Raw genomic sequence first — 14,404 nt, forward strand, 5'->3', positions numbered from 1 at the left:
CATTTTTGTTGTACAAAAATCCTTAAAACATCTGATCTGCATTACAAATAAAATTCAAGATAGCATGCATTGTGTGTACATTAGACCTAAAATGATGGCCATTCTGAATATTTGGTGCCTAATAATAGTCTAATAAAATTAACATCTGTGTTCAAGATCACCTGATCATGAGGAAAACACTGTCAGCTAAGCCACAAATGGCCAGGTCCAAATAGTGGCATAAAATTAGTTAAAAATATATAAATCTGTGTGTTTGATGATACCTGAGAAGCATACTCTAACAACAGCAGCTGTTTCAGCATTCTGAAAATAATTCAGCCTTCTCAAATGTTTTTTTTCCCGGGAGCTTGCACTGGTCTCAATCAAGACCTCTGTCAGTCCTTTATGATTAAAGTCTCATTTCATATGTGAGTTTAACATTTTTACTGTACACTTGGTGGTTGTGACACCTAACTTTTTTTGTTTTGCTGTTCAATTTCTGATTTTTCCATGAATGTAGCTGGGTTTCACATTTTGCAATAGCATACAGTGCAACTGATTACTGACAAAGCTAATGAATTAAAAAGAAACTTATACCTGTAGGTAATTAAATTAGACTTGATGACAGTTGTAGAGATTAATGCATGCAATCAAACTATGTGCCTTAATCACTTCCACTGTCAACTATAATTTATGGCAGAGCATCTTTACAACAATTCACTTTATCTAAACTTTAAAGGCATGTATATGCAGAAAGAATGATACTGCAATTTGGGTTGGTATCTAGTGCCTTTTGACAGATTCAACAACAAAACTTAGCCTCTTTTACCACTACCAAGCAATACTGAAATTCTCTATTTAAACATTCATCACTTAAATGTACACAAACAAAGTTGACAAGGGTCCTGAACTTGTAGTATATCTAGAAAGATTGAGCCACAGATGTCTGGCATGAAAAATTTTAGAAGTCAGACATTCAATTCACAACATTTTCTGCAGTGCTATTTACTTATTGACTTTTCTTTCTACAGTTTTTATTTGACTTAGCTTTAAAATTAACATTCATGATTGCTAGAGATGGAACTCTGCCAGAAAAAAAATTTTAAAAAATTAAGTTGATGGCTGACTTAAAGATGACAGAAAAGGAAATTTCAGTCTGCTACAGTTAAAAACACTTTCATTTCAAAAAATGTTTTCATTGAGAGGGCATTTTAGACACTAAAAAAGAATGCAGTTAATTAGTTGAAATATGCAAGTAGAGTTCTATCATTTTAGCAAATGGATTTTTGCATAATCACTTCTTTGCTGCAACTGCTGTTGAAAGAGATCAAATAATTCATCACAATTTTTGAATATACACATTTATGAGAATGAGGAAAATAATCTGCAGCACTTTTAAACTGAAAGACCAAAGAGAAAAAGATGTATCTTCACAAAATTCAGTGACAAAAATATTCATCACTGCAAACAGACTGATGCAGAATAGAATTTGTGTATTGATACATTTGAAAACTGAGACCTGGACACACAGAAGTTTTGAGGCAACTGATTCGCACAGTGGCTGAGGCATTTGTTTCACAAATAGTGACAAAATCATATACCCTAAAAAAGTAGATTTAGGTTGCAAATTCTATTTTCATGTAGATGCTTAATGCAGGGGATGCTTAACTTCAGAATAGAAACGGGATTTAAAACTTTTATTTTTCTTTCCTTGAAGTTATACCCTTCACTGAATGCACTCTCTTTCTTGATGGGCAAGGTTTTTCTCCATTATCTAAAAAGAAAGCCTAAAGACATCTGTGAACTCTGCTGCTTTGTCTTAGTATTTCAGATTTAAAGTTATTGTATTTTTGCTGTACCAGTAGATACCACCTCACTAAATCTGACCCTAGGTTTCTACTAAACTTTAACTAAAAACTTAAAGTTTCCTGTTTCAGAATTTTTGCTTAAGACATTGTGGTGGGTTGACCTTGGCTGGAGGGCAAATATCCTTTAGACTGCTCCATCCTCAGCTGGACAGGGGAGAGAAAATAAAAAAAGTCACAATAAAGACAGGGAAAGATCATTCACCATTTACTGTCACAGGCAAAACAGACTTGACTTGCAAACATTAATTTAATTTGTTGCCAGAGCAGGGTAATTAGAAGTAAAAACAAATCTAGAAACATGGTCCTCCCCTCCTGGATCCTTCTTCTCAAGCTCAGCTTCACTCTCAATTTCACTATTTCTTTTTCTACAGTGGCACAGGGAAATAGGAAATGGAGGTTGCGGTCAGATCATTGTCCCTGGTCCTTCTTCCCACATTCTTCCCCTCCTCCTGTGCAGCTTCCTGGCAGTCCTCCAGGAATTGCTTTAGTGAGGGTCTCTTCCCACAGGATGCAGTCCTTCAGGAACAGACTGCTCCAGTGTGAACGCCCTGCAGAGTCACCAGTCCTGCCAGCAAACCTTCTCCAGTGTCGTCTCTCCACGGGGTAACAGCCTATTCTGTGCATGTCAGCCCCTGCATGGACCTCCATGGACTGCAGGGTGGGCATCCTTCCTCACCACAGTCTTCAGCACGGGCTGTAGGGGACTCTCAGCCCCACTGCCTGGAGCACCTCTTTCCCCCTCCTTCTGCACTGACCTTGGTGTCTGCAGAGCTGTTTCTCGCAGATATGCTCACACCTCATTTCCAGCTGCTGCTTCACAGCAATTTTTTCCCTCTTCTCAAATTGTGTTATCGCAGCGGTGTTACCATCACCACTGATAGCTTATCCTTAGCCAGTCATCGGTCCTTCTTGGAGGCAGCCAGCACTGTCTGTGTCAGACACAGTGTAAGCTTTTGGCATCCTCTCACAAAAGCCACCTCTGCAGTCCTTTGCCATGAAAACCTTGCCATTTAACCCAATACAGTCATCAATGAAGTCGGAAAGCAGGGAGATGTGATGTTCAATAAAAGGCTAAATGTAAATTTCTTCCCTAGTCTAAATATCAGTTCAAAGCCCAGATCATAATTCCTAGAAAAACTTCAGTATAATTTCAGCTCATTTGTAAATGCTATTAATCCATTGACACAAAGTACAGCATAATTTGGCATTTAATGTTGCAAGGATATACTTTCCCAGAAACCTGGACAGGTCTACTTAGTTTTGATGGAACAGATACAGTACTAGATTCAGTACTTCTAGTTAAGGGACAAACTGATTCTTGGAGGTTCATCCTGAAGTAACATCGACTGTAAACCATCCCTTACATCCATTTCAACTGAGCCAAAAAAAAAAAAAAAAAAGAAAAAAAAAAAATTTTCTTTGGGAATTCAGACATATTGAAAACTGTTTGGGGTTTTTAATTTTTTTTTCAATATTTTATATTCAACTGAGGAATTTTTAGTATCTTCTTATCATCATGTCCCTTTATTTTAATTGATTAAGAACTTTGGAAAGATTTTCTAATGCAGTAAAGGTTATTTTAACATGGTCATGAGATACGAAATTCACCAAAAAAAAGTGTGTCATGTGAAATAACATATTCAAGGATCATGGATCTCTGGGATCTCAACTAATAATGCTTTACTTCACATCGTTGCTTTTAGGATATGTCTCAAGGCTGTAAAATAAACTGAGATCAATTTTCCTAGTACAAGCCTATGCATTTGAATAACAATATGTTTAACCAAAAAAAGGAAACTTTTCTCTCTTTTTCTATATGTCTTATAAATTTATGCCCATTCATGAAATAACATTTATGCTACCGCAAAAGATATTAAAGATTGCATTGTTCTCTTAATGAATTTTTTGTATGAAAAGAAATTTTCTGATTAATCACAGCACTGCAGATTTTATTTGGCAAACCCCACTCTGACATGAATATGCAGTTGTGCACTTTGTGCTGAGTGTGGCTGCTCTTATCACTGCTGGGACCATCTAGTATCTCAGAGCTGTCATAGCACAGAGGTTACTTGAGATAAATCACTTAACAGCAGCTGCAGGTCCTTCCAAAGTAACAGATTAGATACAGTACATGCAGGGTAATGCAGAGTGAAGCAGACTGACTGAATATTCTGGAATCTAAATCAGCAGCATCCTCCTCCCCAGTTAAGGCTCAGACCTGGCGAAGTGTCATAGAAACTGGTGAAGATCATTCTTCAGTAAGGTCAATGTAGTCTGGAATAAGAATTTATTGAGCCAGCATAGCAAATACAGTGGCATTGTGGACATTTTTAGCTGCTGTTTTCCTTTTCTGACAGGTTAATTCTTTATCCTGCTTTCACTGTTACACCAGTATAGCTGAAGACCCTTTCCTGTGCGCAGTATTGCTCTCTAGAAGGGAGTAATTGCCACAGGAAAAAACCCAAACTGAATTGTGAATAAGCTTTTGATAGCTCATGTCCAGAATACAGTTAAGTTTATGCAGTTAATAATTATTTCATTGCTGGAGTGAGATTAATGAAAGAAAGCTTTATTCAATTAAAATTTACAGACATGGAAGTTAAGTTTCAGCTAATGATTTACAAAAGAAAGAGTAGATCAAAATACATAAGGATTTGTTTAGGAAGAGATACCACTGCCTAACAAAAGGTACCAGCATCACTACCTGCTTGTAAACAAAATCAAGAGAATTTGTCAGTACTCCTACCTTGCAAGTCCTTCGATTCTTTTCTGTGTTACAAGATGTGTTCTAATAAGAATGCAGCATAACTGTGTGGAGGGGCATCTGGGTGGTGCTTCATTGCCAGTTGGGATTGGACCAGGACAACAGGTCACTGAGACATTTGGATAGATATAGATATAGATTGATTTCTGTGAAATACATAGTTAAGTTCATAATTGCCAATACATTCTCAGAAGTAGAAGGGAAATAGCTAACTATTTTGCACCAGTCAACACCAAATAACATCAGCCATTTTTGATTTGACTTTGTAAAGCTTGCCTTTAATTTGCACTGAAAGAACAAATTAAATGCTTGAAACATTTTTATATACCTTATTTTCAAAAGATTGTTGTCCATTTTCATTTATTCTTTATTAAAAATTTCTTAATACAGAGGAGAAGGGTAAACTCTTCAATTTGTAGTGCATATTCACATTTCTGTGGCTTTATTTTCCTCCATGAATCCTGGCTTAGTAAAACATAAACCTAGAGAATTATCATCAGACTATTCAAAAAATGTAGGGAATGTAGGAAATGTAGGTCACAGCTAATTTTTGAAAAACAGTCAGTTAATTTGAGAGGGTCTCCCACTCAGGAGTTGTTAAATCATGGTATTTCAAATGAACATAAAAGTAGCTTATTCATTTAGTAGATCTTAATTGTTATGCAGTCAGATGAAGAACACTCGGAAAGATGATTGGATGAAGAGAGGAGAATCATGGTGTACTGTAAAAAACAGCAGTTGTTTGGAAACTCTCAAAAAATGAATCCTAGCAAAAACAGGTATTTTTTTTAAGCAGAATGACTGCATTATCATGGTATGTAGAATAGCATTTTCTTTTAAAATAGTGACTGCAAGCTGAGCAGGGACATACTACACATTTCCAAAGAGAAACTATCTGTATTAGAGAAATGTCACAGATACTTTATAAAATTCGTTGCTAAACCCCAGTGACTTTCTATCATCATTAAGAAACTGAGACAGAAATAATGCTTAGTTAAGTTTGCATTGTCTAGATGTCTACTTTTCTTACATGCAGGAATAAAAAATTTGTTTTACAGTTTTGCACAAATTCTATTTGTCAGAAATACCTACGCTCTGTCCTGTGACAAGTAACTGTGTCTTTGATATAGCTGCTTAATCTGCTGGAGAGCCTTAGAAAAAAAGACCTTAATAGAACACACTGGGGTCTTCTGGGTCTTCTGCTAGACAAATGTCAGTGTCAACTGATAGACAAAAAGCAGGAGCAAGATCAGAAATTCAGATATTCACAACATTTGAAAGCCTATAAGGTGTAGCATGATGGGCTCTAAAGGCAACAGTGAGCAAACATTTAGATACAGTCTGTACTTCAAATGGTGCATGTGTGGGAGATTGGGTATTGTGAATGTGAACCTGGACACTCACTGATGTGTTTCTGTGGGTAGAAGTGGGACATCCTTCTCCTGTCCAGAAAATATTAGTCCAGAAAATAATGTAGTCATTCCCACAAAATAATTCATAGTTATCTTCTTATGTTTCCTGTGTAGCAGAGAAGTGTACCCTTTCCTGTTATTTTCTGTAAGTATATGGCATTAGCCCATTTTCCTCTTCCTTACTTTCTCTTCCTCCCAAAAGATAAATGCTCTCTCATTTTCACATGCAGTCCTGCTCCCAGCTCTCATTACAGTCCTGGCTGTGCCTTACATCTGGCAAGCTTAACATGCCACTCTCTGTCCTCAGAACCAAAGTGCACTGGAATACGCAATAAACCAAGAGAGTTATCTGACCTATATTACCCGACAGACCATGTGCATGTCATTTTTGTAAAGCACCTTGCATGCCTCTGCCAGCCAAGAGCCTTCACATAATCTATCCATTTTGAAATAAGCATCCCTTGTGTACCAGCATGTACACCTTTATGCATATTTTACCATGTACTCTTGTTTTAAGTGAACTTAAATGATGTTCTTCTGACACTTGCAGACTTTAAAATATCTTTGACTGTCAAGAGTCCCGGGGCTTTCAGACACATAGTCAATGTGATGCCCTAAAACACGCACAAAAGACGATTGAGTGTGTGTAGTAAATGGAGTATAAATTTCACAGATTTTATTCTATGCGCTTGAGCATTACAAGAGTTACAGATTATTGTTTATTCTACATTATTCAAAAAATAATGTCCCTCCCAAAGCACTGTAAGTAAGTTTTATAGAATTTAAACTCAGTTTTAACTAAGTTTAGGGTGACCTTCTTCAGCTAAACTGTGGCTCTGGCATAGAGCAGGAAAGATACAAGGAATTTACATTTTAGACTAAACAACACGGATTTCCCAAAATCAGGCAAATTACAGTGAAAAGACACTTAAAATAGTGAAATTCAATTCTATTCGCCTTTTAAAATATAATTTCTCTGTCTGTCCTTCAATGAAAAGAAAACAAACCAAAAGGTTAACAAAAAGTTTTAATTGTCACTCATCTTCCTCTGCCCAAAGACCCTTCCTTTTGGATGCTGCACCCTCTAAAACCATGTCAGACTTTAATTCAAGCTGTACTACTGCAGAAATTGTGGGAAAAAAAGTTGGGAATCCTCATGCTTCCAATTCGAACAGTGGGTAGACAGGGGCAGGGGGATGTTGGAATGCTTTCAACAGAAGTACTAAAAAAACACATTTAAAAAAATATGGTGTTCAAATTTTTACACTAAAAAATATGCCTTCAATCTGAAATGTGACAGAGAAGTAATTCAAATGTATTAGGACTTAGAGTAGTTACGCAAATATTCTGTGATTTCCTTCAAAATGTTAGAGCAAGGAAACAAGAAGCTGGAAATGCCTTTTTACTTTTTTCCATTTTTTTTTTCCTTTTTCTCATAATTCACTGCAGGACACATTTCCTGCAAATGTTTCTTAGGTAAATTACAAGTTCAGGTAATTTCAGCTGAAATCACTTAAAAATAAAACATTAAGAGATGTAACCAACACAGAAATTTATAATGACAAATTCTGAGGCAGATGCTAGAAAGTTTTTTTTCTGTATGATATTGCCTACCCTACCCTTCAAAACACATTCAAACTTCATACAATTAAAAAACAAACAAACACACAAAACCCCCAAAACCAAAATAAAACAAGACATTCTCTTAATTTCTTTTGTCTTACTGCTCATGTCTCCTTTTAAACTTTCAGTTCTAGGAGGGTCTTATATGTTTATGGAAATACTTAGCATTATTATTTAGTTAGACAGCTTTACTGTATGTCATAGTCATAATGGCTTTGCCAGTTAATTTTGAGTTATGAGTGTAACTCATTTTATTTTCTATCCAGGATGCAAAGAGTACAATAGGAGAAACAAAGAATTGGTGTCATTGCATATATTATTTTTCTCTGTCTAGCCAAGTTCAGAAAAAAAAAAAAGATAAAACTCATATTCCTGTTGAAAGTTAGGCTATAACTCTTAGCTATCCATATCTGAAAGGACTCCTTCCTTTTCTGCTTTTTCTTCTGTTATTTTGCTAGTCAGAATTTAATAGCAGTACTCATATGGCACAGTATTTTTTATTTGTCCTTCCCCAAGCATAGCAAAAGTGCAGCCTACTACCTTTTCAATAATATATTTTCTAATATACTGAAGAAACTGTAAGTTCCTATTTTCATATATACTGCTTATTTGATATGTACTTAAAAACACTAAGCATAAAAGCACGAACAACACTTCAGTGTTTGAAAGAAGTCTTTGTGTAATAGCACAAACAATCTCACCAGAGTAAAGTCTGTCTCAAATATTTCCTTTCTCCCATATTGGTTTTGCATGACTACTGGTTTTAGTAGCAGGGAGGCTACAGGGCTGGCTTCTGTAGGAAGCTGCTAGAAATTTTTTCGATATCCAGCAGAGCCAATACCTGGTGGCTCCAAGGATGGAGGTGCTGCTGGCAGGTCTGAGCCAATTGGAAACAGTGGCAATGCCTCAGTGATAACATAATTAAGAAGAAAGATAAATAAATAGTTGTTGTGCATTGGAAATTGTGACCTGAGAAGACCAAAGTGAGAACAAATGAGAGGAACAGTGGAGAAGAAGGGACAGGAGGTGCTCCAGATTGAGCCAGAGCTGACATTGACCCAGTAGCCCGTGGTGCAGCCATGGTGAGGCAGTTGTGCTCCTGCAGCCCATGGAGGACCAGAGGGATGCAGAGATCCACCTGCAGCAGGAGGATGTCTGAGAGGAGGCTGTGACCCTGCGGGATCCTGGCCTGTGGAGAGAGGGCCCTGCTCTGGAGCAGCCTGTCCTGAAAGAATTGCACCCCATGGAAGACCGACCTACACTGAAGCAGTTTGAGGAAGACTGTTGTTTGTGGGATGGACTCATGTTGGAGAAGTTCTCAGTGAACTGTCTCCCGTGAGAGAGACCCTGTGGAGCAGCAGGGGAATGACTCCCCTCCCTGAGCAGCAGGAGAAGCCACAGGTGATGATCTGACTGTAACACCCATGCCATCTCCCTGTGCTAGAAGGTACAGCTGAAAGAGGGAGGAGTGGGGGGAAGGTGTTGTTAAGAGCTTACTTTACTTCTCATTACTATCTCATTATCCTGCTCTGATGTTGTTAGCGATAAATTTACTTCATATCTCTAAGTCAAGCCTGTGTTGCCCTTGATGGTAATTGATGAGTGATCCCTCCTGGCCTTTGTCAATCCATGAATCCTTCATTAAATTTCCTGTCCTCTGTCCTGCTGCAGAGGGGAGCAAGGGAGTGGTTTTCGTGGGAGCTTGGCATCTGGCCCACAGCATCTCTACTACCCTCCTCATTCTATTTCCCACCCAGAAAAATTATTTCAGGTATCCTGTTACAAGTTTGGACTTCTGATTTGTGCACAGGTCATTCAGATAATTAAATACACTGAACCTACCTTCTTTGAGAAGTTTTCATTAGACAAAATATGAGAATACAGTAAACTTCCTTGTAGTCTTGGAAAAAAAATGATAGAAATGTTCAAACAGTGTTTTATCACAGTGTTCCTGGATGAGCACCATAGAATTCTTGAAGAAGAATTGGATGTCTGTAGCTTTACTTACCTAATTACTCTTCAAACACTTCTTAGACAGCCTGCTCTGCTGAGGGCTCCCTGTTTTGACTTGACTTTATCCTGTTGGGTTAAAGTTGGGATAGAATGGAATGGAATGGAATGGAATGGAATGGAATGGAATGGAATGGAATGGAATGGAATGGAATGGAATAGAATAGAATAGAATAGAATAGAATAGAATAGAATAGAATAGAATAGAATAGAATAGAATAGAATAGAATAGAATAGAATAGAATAGAATAGTTCCAGAGCTAGGATTTTCATTTGCTCCAGCTGTCTGATCACTTCAAGACTGATCAAAGTTAAGGCATGTTTTGAAGGACATGGTCCAAATATCTCTTGAACTCTGACAGGCCTTGGCCATCAACCACTTCTCCTTGAAAACTTTTCCAGTATTTGAGGACTCCCTTGATGATTCCAAATGTCAAGTCGGATCCTCTCATGTGTACTGTGCCTGGATAAAGGGAGAAGATATCAGCACTATCTTGTCTATTTTCCCTTCTGAGGAAGCTGCAGAGACCAATGATGTCACCTCTCAGGCTTCTTTTTTCCAAACTAGACAAGCTGAAATGATGAGACTTGGTCACTCCTCACAGGACATGCTTTTCCAGTGCTTTCACCAGCTTTGTGGCATTTCTCCAGATGCATTCAAAGATCTTGTAATTCTTAAACTATGAGGCCCAGAACCACAGTACACACAGCACTCAAGGTGAGGACACATCAATTACATATTACAATACAATCAATTATTTTGATCAGCTGGGGATGCTGCATTTGATAACTCCAGGGCTGCTCTCCAGCCACTCCTCTCCCTATTTAAACTTGGGTTCAGTGTTACTCTGTCTTAAATGCAGAATCTGAAACTTACAAAGATTCATGTCATTGATGATTACCCAATGTCCTGATCTACTCAATGCTCTCTGCAAAGACTCCTGTCCCTTCAGCACCTTCCAGGTAAGTATCATTGATAACCTTGCTGATGGAGCATTCCTGTTTTGCATATAGACCATTTATAAAAATGTTGAACAGAACTGTCCTCAAAATTAAAACTCGAGAAACACCACTGGCTAGTTGCTGGCCAGATGCAGCCAGTTCTTCACTGGTGGACAACCGGTCGCTCAGAAGACGACTGACAAACAGTATGAAAAACATTACTTAAATCCAGATTAACTACATTCACTGTGCTCCCTTCATCCACCAGCAGGATGGTGATATCTTATTATAGAAAGATATCAAATTAGATAGGATTTTCCCTTTCTGAACCCATGTTGATTGTGCCTGATGCTTGTGTTGGACTTGAGTAGAACTCAGTATCATCTCTGAGAAATACATAGTTGAGGCAGCTTGGGTCAGCTCCTCAGAAATCACTGTCTAGACTTTTTTAAAACCTTTTACTATAGAAATAGTTAGACACAACCTGCACAATTGAAAAGGTAAGAGCAAATTGCAAACATGCCATAGTAGCCATATCTCCTGGAGAAACAAAATCTAAGTTCCAGATGGTTAGCTAATTTAAGGCACTAGATTTGGTAACGTGCTCTGGGGCTTAAATAAGGCCTATATTGAACCATATATTTGGGGGTTTTTTGTTGCTGTTTCCTAAAGGCCCTAATTTTTTTTTCTTTAGGAATAGATTTTAAGCACTATTTATAATAATTCGTTAACACTTTTTTTTTACAAATTAAAATACTTGTGCTTAAAATTTAGTGATTTATCAAGTATATTAGAGATGCTGCAATTTCCAAATGTTCACACACAGGATAGCACAGATCTTCTAATGAAGAAGATGATTGGTTTATATTAATACAGTTGTCTATTCAGACCATAATATTGTGTATAATGCTTCATTCTGAAGCTGACAACAAGTTAAATTCAAAAGAAATGCTTTCTTTTATCAAGGCATCTAATAAACATAAATATATGTATGTCATGACATTCCAATAGGGGATCATTATAAATTTTTAACATATTTAGAGAGGAATTAAACTAGAAGCGACATTAACTTGAAATAACAATAAAGTCACTTCAGTGACCATATAACAGTTCATAATAATAATCATTAACTACAAATATTAGTAAGTTGCTAGATTTATGATTAGGAAATGTTTCTAAATGCCTTGAAAAGTAAGACTTTTAAGGTGTTAGAAATCTATTGCAAATCTAAAGCCTTCTGTGATAAGAAACATCTGCTTACATCAGTAATCTGTATATCTGACTTTCATAACTCCTTGAGTTAGATGGTAAAGAGTATGACGTCTGAAAGTGAGTCTGATACTTTGATTTATGAAAATATAGTAGAAATAAAACAAAAAAAAAGAAGAAAAATGGGGCATCTGGAGAAATGATACGCAGCAGTGTAAATGCAGGGGGACAAGCCAAATATCTTGAAATATACATCATGCTCTAAGATAAACACTCTTCCTGTTTCTTCTTGCAGATGAAAAAATACGGTGCAGCACCACCTGATCCACATGCCTGGCATACCAGTAGCATTGTTAATATAATTCAGGTTGAATAAGACTGACTTAACAGAGGTAACATTGTTCTGTCTCTTGGATTTGAAGAAGTAGCACCTTGGATATTCATACTACATGTCAGCCTTTACTGGGGAAAAAGAAAAAGAAAAAGAAAAAGAAAAAGAAAAAGAAAAAGAAAAAGAAAAAGAAAAAGAAAAAGAAAAAGAAAAAGAAAAAGAAAAAGAAAAAGAAAAAAAAGACATAATTTCTATACAGAAATTGAAAGTAGAGTTTTGCAGGCAGACAGTCAAGCAACAATAAAGTCTTTCTGATATCTTAGTGAAGAATAAGCCTTGATCCAGCTGTAAACCTTGGGAGCAAATTTCATCCTCACCAAATTATGAATAGACAAATGTCACCTAATTTGTTGTGTTCTTGAAAGATCAAAATAGTAAGGCACAATTCAAAGGTGAAATACACAAACATTGCTATCAACAATATAGCTTTAGAAAAGTGAATATTCACCAAGGAGAGAATGAAAATCAATCAGTAAAGGCACAGAACTGACATCTGCTCCTCCCTCTGCCCAACCCTAAAAAACACTACTTGTCTCTTCCCAGCCCTACCCTTCCCAAAATAAAGATTCCAAGATGAATTCATCACTGAAGACTAAAACAAGAATAGTTGTAGAAACACTGAAATTTGTAAACTCAGCTAAATATGGAAATTGCTAAGTATGAATTACCTAACCATTCATTAAAATTAAAGAATAGCAAAAAACTTACACAATAGTTGTAATATGAAAATCTTTTGCACATCAGTAAACAGATTTGTTCCTTCATTAAACAAGTATAATTCTTTTATTTCTAGGAAAGGGACAAAAATTAAATTTGAAGCCTTAGTCATGCACTCCTGAACTTCAAATTCTTCAGAATAAAGAAGAGAAGACATTTATCCCTGAGCTGAAATTGTGTTCAATCTCTTTTGAGTCTTTTTTGCACAAATGTGAGCTTTTCCATAAGGGAAAAAAATTTCATTTTGTGGCAATGCTGTTGGAGAACGCCCATCTAAAGCAAATGGTACTGGGTAACACATTTAAAACAGCTGTATTTGCTGACATTTAGAGTGGGTCAGTGAGTCAGGGCATTTACAATATGTCCTGTTATCTTGAATAGTACAAAATCATCAGAAAGTTGGGGCAAGCAGAGTTGCAAAAATTGTCCAGCAGAAATGAAAAAGACCAAGAGGAGCAAGGTCATGAAGAAGGCATTGGAAATTGTTGTTATGCAAATATAGCTTGCATCATGCATTTTTTCAGCTAAAATTCTGTGATGAAATTCATCAAACCCTGCACAGTTAAGTACTGCAAACTATATATTTGAACTAATGGAGTGAATCATGAGTATATTCAACCCATGTCACTCTGTAAAAGATCAGAAACATTGTCCATGGTTTTGCCTAAAACTAGATTGTTCTGCTGAAGTAGGAATATATCTTGAAAGACCCTTGTTGGATAAGACATAATTCTTTATTTTTTTGGACTGTAGGATCAGCTTATACTAAAATCAAGTCATTTACTGCTTTAGTCAAGGGAAAGCTCAAAAAAAAAAAAAAAAAAAAAAGGAACTATGCTTTATTGTTTTCTAACCATTAGAATCCTTAAACCTAATAGAACACTTTTACAGTGAAGTATTACTTATTTTTCAAATGTAGGATTGCAATTTCTTTTTTCATTGTTAATTTTTATTAACACATTTACTTGACTTTTAAGTTTTATCCATTGCAACAATTCAGTATGTACAGGGTGCCATAATGGAATAGGGCAAACACCAGAAAGACTACAGTGAGAGTAAGTGAACTTTGGGACTTGAAACCTATGGAATATAATGAATTGACAGAATTGAAATTATCCTGATGTAACTTGAATTAGTTATTGAAATCTGGTTGTTAGGGTGATCACTGACCAAAAATTTACTACAACAGCATTTTTAAATTTACAAACCTTCTACCAAAAACCGTTTTCAAAATTCTGAGCCTTGCAAAAAGGAAAATTGTTGTGGTTTGTTTCTCGTTGCATAGTTTGTTCCTATGTTCTCTCTCCCTGATGGGTTTGCCCTAATTTGTACCACTCCTTTATGTATCAATCTCCCTTTACCACTCCTTCCCGACTAGAAGCTTCCTTGTCGATCCTCCTGTCTCCTCCCTGATCCCCTGTCTGTCACTCGGCTCCTCCTCTGCTCCTTTCAGAAGGCTCAGGGAGAGCTGTGGAGTGATGGCTGAGGG

Source organism: Prinia subflava, chromosome Z (genome assembly GCF_021018805.1).
Source record: "Prinia subflava isolate CZ2003 ecotype Zambia chromosome Z, Cam_Psub_1.2, whole genome shotgun sequence".
NCBI lineage: Eukaryota > Metazoa > Chordata > Aves > Passeriformes > Cisticolidae > Prinia > Prinia subflava.